Here is a 9,761-nt window from a genome sequence, read left to right as displayed (position 1 = left end):
AATGTAACAACAGTTTGAGACATTCTAAAAGAGGTCTGATGGGTGATGAGGAACTAATAAACAAAAATCACTTTAGAGGTAAGAAGGCTGACAGTTCAGACAGGCTGCAATCTTCTTACACTGTTTGGAACCATATTTGAGGGCATTAGGGCTATTTTGTTTGTATAGGAAATAATAAAGTGCTAATTGTTCAAAAGGGGTTATAGTATAGACACAAGGAAAGACACAAACTATGAAACATCCAGAACAATTGGTCAAAGAAAGAAAGGAATTCTAAATTTCTTTTCTTTTCTTTTTTTTTTTTTTTTTTAGTAGAGATAGGGTCTCACTTTGTCACCCAGGCTAGACTACAGTGGCACAATTATAGCTCACTGCAGCCTTGAACTCCTGAGCTCCAGCTGTCCTCCTGCCTCAGACTCACAAGTAGTTAGGACTACAGGCAGGTGCAGAAATCTTTTTTTTTAAAGGCTGTTTTTTTGCCAGGAGAGGTGAGGGGCTCTCTTTGTATATTATTTAACTGTGGTAATGCTTCAATAACTGGTTACATTTATCTAATTAGGAGATAAGGCTGATGGGATCCTGCTTATAAACAAAAGAGGTTGTCTGATTTCCTTGTTCAGCAGCTTCAATATTTCTTTCTTTTTTTCTTTTCTTTTTTTTTTTTCTTTTTTAAACGGAGTCTCGCTCTGTCGCCCAGGCTGGAGTACAGTGGTACAATCTCCTCTGACTGCAAGCTCCGCCTCCCAGGGGGTATTTCAAATACAATATATTAACTTTGCAAAGGCTTACCTGTCAAGTACTAGAAATCCGCTGCATTTGGAAATATTAACATTATTTATTCTGTGAAGCATACAAAGCTTAGTAAAAATATGAATAGTTTACAAGTAGTAAAAATAAATAAATTGGATCATAAAAGTGATAATGAAGAAAGGGCAGACTAAAATATCTTTTAAATAGAAGAAAATGTTTTCTAACATGCAAGAATATGAAAGATTAATTTTATAGAAATTGAAATTAGAAATAACTCAGTTACTTTGTGAATTGAATAAGAAAAAATCCACTTGTAAAATGCATTTTATCAATTGAAGGCATTTGATAAACATAGTATCATTACTATTAACAATATCTGCAAAGGGAACCCTGATATCCTTTGAGTTTGGTCAGTTAATTAGTTTTGCTCAGAGGTTATCAGTTGTATTAACTGTTTCAGAGAAATACCTTTTGGCATCTTTACTATACTGTTTGTCTCTTTTTATTTCAAATATATATTTTCTTTCTTTTTTTAAAAAATTTTATTTTAAGTTCTGGGATACAAGTGCAGACGTGTAGGTTTGTTACATTGGTATACGTGTGCCATGGTGGTTTGCTGCAACCATCAACCCGTTGTCTAGGTTTTAAGCCCCGCATGCGTTAGCTATTTGTCCTAATGCTCTCCCTCCCCTCGCCCCGCCACCAAACCCCAGAGATATGTTTTCATCCGAATTATTTCCTTCCTTCTACTTACTCGGTGTTTAATTTGCCTTTTTCTAATTTTCTATGCTGGAAACGTACCACTGATTTAAAACCTTTCTTCTGTTTTTATGTAGGCATTTAAAGTATAAATTTCCCTAACTCACTGCTTTTGCTGCATCCCAGAAATTTTGAAATGCTATGTTTTTGTTTTTATTCAGTTAAGAATATCTCCTGATTTCCTTGTGAGTTCTCCTATAACTCATGGGTTATTTAGAAGTATTGTTTAGTGTCTAATATTTGCAAGTTTCTAGGTGTATTTTATTATTGATTTCTAATTTAATTCTATTGTCAAAAACACACTCTGTAATATTTCATTCTTTGGAAATGTATGGAAACTTTTGATGGCCTAGATTATGGTCTACTTAATAATATTCCATGTGCATGTGAAGCAAATATGAACCTGAAGTTGCTGGTCATAGTGCCCTAGAAATATCAACTAGGTCAGATTATTTGATAGTGTTATTTGTAAATTTTGCTCAGTTACTAGGAAAGATACATCCTAATTTCCAGCTATAATTGTGGGTCAATTCCTATCTTAACATTTTTTTTCCTTTCCAATATGGATGCCTTTTATTTTTTTTATCTTGTCTTGTTGCACCAAATGGAACCTCCAGTATAATATTGAATAGGACTGGTAAGGCAACTATCCTAGCTTTTTTCCTGATCTTAGGAAAATAATTTAATCTTTTACCATTAATATAGTTTTAGATGTAGGTTTTTTGTGGATGGCCTTCATCAGGTTGAGGACATATCCTTCTGCTTACATTCTGAAGCTCTACGATTAGGTGCACATTTAAAATGGTCATGTCTTCCTGATGAATCATGCTTTTATATTTACAAAGCATAGCTCTTGTGATGGTTATCCTACATGTCCTAAAGTCTACTTTGTCTGATATTAATAGAGTCCCATCAGCTTTGTTATGCTGTAACATTTGCACTCTATTACTTTCCATTTACCTGTTGTCTTTATCACTGGAATACTTATGATTGGGTTTAAGTCTACCATTTTACTATGATTTTTCTATTTTTTACCCTCTTCTATGTTTCTCCCTTCTGATTACCCTGCCTTCTTTTGAATTAATATAGCATCTTTTAGCATTCTGTTTTATTTCTTCCACATGCTTTTTAGTTATATGAAAATTTATATAGTCGTTACCTTTATATCTTTTTTTATGAATTTTACTGGTTGTTCTAGGAAGTACGGTATATCTCTTAACTCATCACAATTGACATTAAATTTATATTATACCAATTTACAGCTTACAAATGTAAAAACCTTTCAATATAATTCCATTTAATATGCCCTTGTTCTTTGGGCTTGTAGTGTCAGTAATTTTACATAGATTTTAAATCCCATAAGGAAGAGATATCGTTTTGCCTTAAGTAGACATTAATTTTTTTTAAAAAAAGTTGTCTTTAAAAAATAACAAATAGCTAGCTTTTTATATTTACCTTCTACTTGTATTTCAGATAGAGGTATTAGCACTTCTATCTTACAGTTTAGGTGTGCTGGTGGCAAATTCTCTTAGCTTTAAAAAAACCGTAAAATATCTTTATTTTTGAAGAATATTTTTGCTGGATTAAAAGTTTGGATTAAGTGTTTTTGTTATTGTTGTGGTTGTAGTATGTGTATTTTGGCTTTCTTTACCCTGGCCCCCGCTTGAAAGACGTCATTCCATTACTTCCAGCCTTGCTTCTGATGAGAAGTCAGATATAATTTCTATTGTTCTTTCTCCCTTTTTCAATGTCCCCCTTTTCTCTGGCTTTCAAAATTTGCCCTTTGTATTCGGCTTGGAGCAGTTTGTGTATGTACCTAGGTATGTTTAGCTTTTTGGTATTTAACTTGGTTGAGACCTACTGAGCTTCTTGTGTCTTATCTGTAAATAGATGCCTTTCGCCAAGTTTGAGAAATCTGGACATTGTTACTTGAAATATTTTCTCTGTTCATTTTCCTCTGTCCTCTCCTAGAACTACATTTATATTTTGTCTACTTGGTATTGTCTCACAATCACTGAAGTGCTATTATTTTTCTGTAATTTACTTTTCTCTGTGTTCTTCAGATGGGATAATTTGCATAGTCCTATCTTCAAGTTCATGACCATTCTTCTGTACATCACTCATTTTTCATTAATTTTTTATTACAGCTATTGTGTTGCTCAGTTCTAGAATTTTTAAAAAGTCTGTACTCCTCTATATATAACGTGTCATTTTTCTATGGCTATTTTAAAGATTTTTCTTTTAACTGTGTTATTAGTAGTTTTACTATGATGGGTTTGATGTGGATTTCTTAGTATTCATCCTTCTTGGAACTGTCTAAACTTCAATCTCTTAAATTTATGACTAAATTTATGAGACATTGTAAACCATAATGTATTTCAAAATTTTTCTGTCCCGTTTTCTCTCTGCTCTCCTCCTGGACTCTAATTACAGGCATGTTACCTTTTAATATTATCCCAGTGATCCCTGAGGTACCATTTATTTTTTAATCATATTCTCCCTCTTTTTTTTACTAATAAAACATCAGATAATTTTTATTGATTGATCTTCTAGCTTACTGACATTTTTCTCTCACATCTGCAATCTGCTTTTATACCTACCCCAAGAAATTTTTAATCTTTAATATTATATTTTTCTAAATTTCCATTTGTTTCTTTTTATAGTTTCTATTTATTTGCTTTGGTTTCTTATGTTTTCATATGTTAGGCACTTTTTTATTGTTATTGAGCACAGTTATAATAATTGCTTTAAAATATTTCTTGCCAATTCTAACAGCTAAGTATTCATAAGGTTTTCCTGCAATGATTGTATGTTCTCTGGAGAACTGGTCATATTTTCTTCTTTCACTGGATTGAAGTTGAGTATGATGAGGCTGTACCCTGGACATTGTAAAAGTTATGATGTGAAATTAAGCCAAGATTATTATTCAGTGTTCTCACAATTTAGGTTTTGCTCTTGAAAAAAGACTTGCCTTAAACTATTTTTATTTATATAGATTCATTTTAAATTACTCTATTTTTATGGTTTATTTAATATGAACTAGCATTAGTCATACTTCAATAGCGTGGTCAAATGAGGAAATGTTTGACGGATGGAAATTTTAGGAACTCTTCTCAAGTAAAATAGTTTCCAAAGTGAGTTTCCTGGGAATCAGAACAATTATTTTTACTGCTAAATTAAAGTTAAAATTCCAAAGTTACAACAAAAGGCTACTGCATGTTGTGGAAGTGTAGAATCATCATTTTGAATAAACACTCCAACTGACGCGTATTCAAGCAAATATTTTATAGCTACTTCTATTAGAAGACAACACTGGTTTGTTTGAAGACAACATTGATATAGTTTGGAGGTTTGTTGCCTCCAAATTTCATGTTAAAATATGATCCCCAGTGTTGGAGGTGGGACATATTAGGGGGTGTTTGGGTCATGGAAGCAAATCGCTCATGAATGGCTTGGTTCCCTTCCCATGGTAACGAATTCACAGGACAGCTGGTTGTTTAAAGGAGCCTCACACCTCCTCTTCTCTCTCTTCCTCCCTCTCTTGTCATGTGCCACGCTGGTTTCCCCTTTGCCTCCTGCCATGACTGTAAGCTTTCTGAGGCCCCCCACCCAGAAGCAGATGCTGGCATTATGCCTCATTGACAACCTGCAGAACCATGAGCCAAATAACCCTATTTTCCTTATAAATCACCCAGTCTCCAGTATTCCTTATATCAATGCAATGGAATGACACAATTGGTCATATATAAACAGACATGCACATATATGTACATATATGTGTGTATGTTCATATGTATTTACTAAGCACATATATGTGTGTATTTCATATACACACATTAGCACACACATAAACATAAGCATATGATACTCACATATTTGTAATTTTTCCTCATACCTTATTAGCTGCTTCCATCAGTAGATCTATATAAGAAGATTCAGGTTATTTTGCCCTCTCTACTTGCCCCCATTGCTACATGCACACCCAGAGTAGATGGCTGTCCGTTCACATTCACGTGGGCAGGATAACGGTAGATTTGTCATCTTCCCCTAGGGTTACAGTAACTCTCTCACCCTCTGTTACACTATAGTCAGAAGGCATCTGGAGCATCATACCTTCTTCTAGTCTCCTCTATTGAGAGCGTCAAGATAATGATATCAGATGAGCAAGAAATGGGAAGTAGACTAAAGGCTTTGGCAAGAAATGTGCACTTTCAGGTGGTGGGAGATCAAGCCAATAAAGAGCTAAGGAACAAGTTAGTTGCGTTTTATGGGGAATGCTGAGACATCTCTTCCAAAATACGGGGCTATTTATTGAATTGTACACTTTGCACCAAGAAAAGGCAGAACAAAATCTGGCAGCTCTCTTTGAGTTATGAATGTAACTTGGTATTATTACATTAGAAATGGCAGCAATTCATCTTGACTGGAATCAGCATATATCCTGGATTTTCATTTGCTTGTCTTGCCTTTAGTGACCAAGTCCACATTACTATTCAAGGGCTTATTCAGTACTTGATTCAGCAGCACAGGATCAGGCATAACATCACATCAGCCCATGACACTCCCACATTACAGCAAATGCCATGCCAGGATGAACATGCCGATGGATGCGTGGCCACGAGAACCACCAGCCATATCACATATTGCAGCTCCAGGGGCTCCACTGTGATGGAGCAGTGAAATAGCCTTGTGGGGGTACAGCTGAGGTGCCAACTTAGAGACGAAACCTGGAAAAGATGGTGCACCACCCTTAGAATGAAAAATATACCCTAAATCAACAACTATTCTACTATGCCCTATGAGGCCCAAGAGCCCAAGAGTGGCAGTAGGAATGCCCACATTTACCATCACTTGACAGTGACCCACTTGAGGAATTTGTGCTTCCTCTCCCAGATCTCTCCGTTGAGAATGTCTAGACATTCTAGTTCCCAGAAAGGTAACTTTTCCACCAAGAGACACAGCAAGTGTCCCAGTAAACTTTAAGTCATGGCTGCCACTGGGTCCCTTAGGCAGCTTTTCCAAGAGGGCAGTAGGTAAGAAAAGAAATAATCATATTGGTAGGAGTAATTTTCTCTGATTATTAGAAAGAGCTTCTATTTCTGCTATTGCTTAGCAGGGCTGCTAATAATACATTTCACACCCTAAGGATTCATTCATAAAGTTCTGATCTTCCCCTGCCAAGTTGTGATGGTAAAAGCACAGGTGTAGCATCCGCGTCCTGAGAAGGGCATTGGGACAAAATCATAGATATCAAAGAGAGGGTACTGGGGCCACCCTAACAGGTAAGTCACCTAGACTCAGGGGCTAGCTGAGAATGAGAGGAATCTAGGATTGGTATAGAGGAGAAAGATGATGGGTATTCATTTGCAGCCTGGATAAGGGCTGGTGTGATGGGGTTGTAGTTCGTTATACTCACCTCTGTTATGCGCATTTTTCCATGAAAAGAGACCAATCAGAATCTGTGAGGAGCTGTGCAGAACTTATATGAAGCAATTTTTGTTTGCTTGTTTTTATTTTTTATTTTTGAGATGAAGTCTCACTCTGTCACCCAGGCTGGAGTGCAGTGGCACGATCTCAGCTCACTGCAACCTCTGCCTCCCGAGTTCAAGTTATTCTCGTCCCTCAGCCTCCCAAATAACTGAGACTACAGACATGCACCACCACGCCGGGCTAATTTGCATATTTTTAGTAGAGACGGTTTCACCATGTTGGCCAGGCTGGTCTCGAACTCCTGACCTCAGATGATCCACCCATCTCAGCCTCCCAAAGTGCTGGGATTACAGGTGTGAGCCAATACGCCCGGCCTGTATGAAACAATTTGATCCAAGCAGTCCAAGAGATGAACTGCAGTATGAGCTTATGCAGTATGAACTGCAGTGTGCTGCTAAGAGCTCCCTTTCAGTACTGACACATTCTCCCAGCTGCTAGGAGGGTTGGCACTAATGGCTGTCAGCCTAGTCTCTCCCATGGGGCATTCAGCTAAATAGATCCAAGACCCTGGCCCTTCTCCTGGGTGTGTGCACATACAATGACTAATCAATGTGGGGTACAGGCAAGCCCCAGTTCATCTCAATTTTGAAGGGCCATCCCAGCCCCAGAGCCTCTGCTGCAACTGTATCACCTCTACCTTTGCCCATTCCTGTGTAATTCACCTCCCACAGGTTTTATTTCCCAAAATGCACTCCAATACATCTCTCCCTACATGCAAATCTGAGTCTTGGTGTTTTCTTGGGGAACCCAAACTATGAGAACTGGAATGAGGTCACTGCAGTTGAGAAGCTTGCTTCCTCAACTCCTGCATTTCTTCTACCAACACCAGAGAATGAAAAATTTTCTCTCATTTCTACCCACACACCTGCCCTAGTGAAGATCAGAGAAGAGTATATCAACAAATGTTGCATGTTATTAGGAAATTCGGTCAAGAATAGAGTATGTCCTGAAAATTGACGTCTAATTTGCTATTTATTTCAATGTGCAATTGGCTTCCAGTTTATATATAATTATATTTATAAAATAATGAAGAAAATAGTAAGCTATAGTAATAATCGGTGCAGATGTTATATACACATAGATATGCAGATTAAAATGAAGACATATGTCTCTCTGGTTATCAGTAAAATAAATTTAAAAAAATAGTAATTTACACATTAGTAATCCAATTAACTGTATAAATTACAAATTACTTCCCTGGTTTTCTATTAAATCTGTTTAATTTGGGAGAATTTTTTTTTTTACTTTTATTTTGAAATAATTTGAGGCTTACAGCAGAGTCACAAAAGTAGTACAGAGTGTTCCCATATATCCTTCTGGCAACTTCTCCTGGTGTTAACATCACCATAGTAAAATTATCAAAACCAAGACAATAAAAGTGTTACAATGATGGAAAGGAAAGGATGTTATTTTAATTTCCGAGTGGAGGTAAATCTCTCTGGTAACCTGCCTCGTGCAGACTTCTGACAGCTGAGAAGATAGCTGCTTTATCTGTCTCATGCTGAGCAAATAGGTCATTACACAGGCAATCAAAGCTAAAATCTCACAATCTTGGGTAGCTGTTTAAAACATATAGAGACTAAACTGCCCTTTATCTAATAACTCTGAAGTTTTTTGCATATTAGTAAAGATTTGCATTTCATTACTTTAAAAGTTCCCATTTTCAGGGACGTCCTAATTTTGAGAAGGCACTCTTAGTATTGATTGAATGTTTAAGTTTTGAAAAAAATTTTAATCCTGAACGATTGCTATGGTCTGATTGTGTTTTTCCAAAATTCCTATGTTAAAATCCTAACCCCCACGGTGATGGTATCAGGAGGTAGGGCCTTTTGCGAAGTAATTAGGTCACGAGGGTTCTATCCTCATAAATATTATTAGTGACCTTATGAAAAAGGCTCCAGAGGGCTTGTTTGCTCCTTCCACCATGTAAGAAACAGCAAGAAGACAGTTTATGAACTAGGAAAGGGGCCTTCACCAGGTGCCAAATCTACTAGTGCCTTGATCTTAGAATTCCCAGCCTCAAAACTGTGAAGAATAAATTTCTGTGACTTTTAAACAACGCAGTCTATGGTATTTTTGTTATAACAGCCCAAACAAACTAACGCACCTATTACACTGGAATTGTATCTCAGTATCCATATGATATGGTTTGAAGACCATTAACCATCTATTTAATTTCCTCAGTCTAAACTACAGTGTATTAATATCATTTCTAATATATTGTACTCTGAACTGACAATTTAATTCATTCTCCAACAATTGACTAAATAACATATTATAAACAAGATGCACTATATCTTTTATCTTGAATACTATACTTATATTAGTTCAATTGGTTGCTTTAGCATACTGGTTAACCTTATCATACTGTTGACTTGCGTTTTACTTGACGTCACACAAAACCTCTGAAAACTGCTTACACCTGGTGCTGTTAAACCAGCTATACTAGCAATGCAAATATTGAAAATCCTGGAAATCTGTTCATTTCAGTAAGTTGTAAATATTTTTATCTGAGCCTGTATTTTGGCAATGTAAGAATATATGCAATATCTGTTTTGTTATCTTACCTGAATATTTAGAAACCTGTGACTTAGAAAATATCAGGCAAAATAATATATTCTCCTAACCTGCTAAGAACTATTCAAAATTATAGACATGTTGACTTTTTATTTTCATCACAGAACCTCTAACAATAGGTAATTTGGGATTTAGATCCGACAATCTATATCACCTGATCATTCACTGTTTCCTGAGTTGCTATA

The sequence above is a fragment of the Gorilla gorilla genome, chromosome 5 (assembly GCF_029281585.2).
Source record: "Gorilla gorilla gorilla isolate KB3781 chromosome 5, NHGRI_mGorGor1-v2.1_pri, whole genome shotgun sequence".
In the NCBI taxonomy this organism is placed as follows: Eukaryota; Metazoa; Chordata; class Mammalia; order Primates; family Hominidae; genus Gorilla; species Gorilla gorilla.
The sequence above is the reverse complement of the archived record's forward strand: the minus strand, read 5'-3'. Positions refer to the sequence as shown.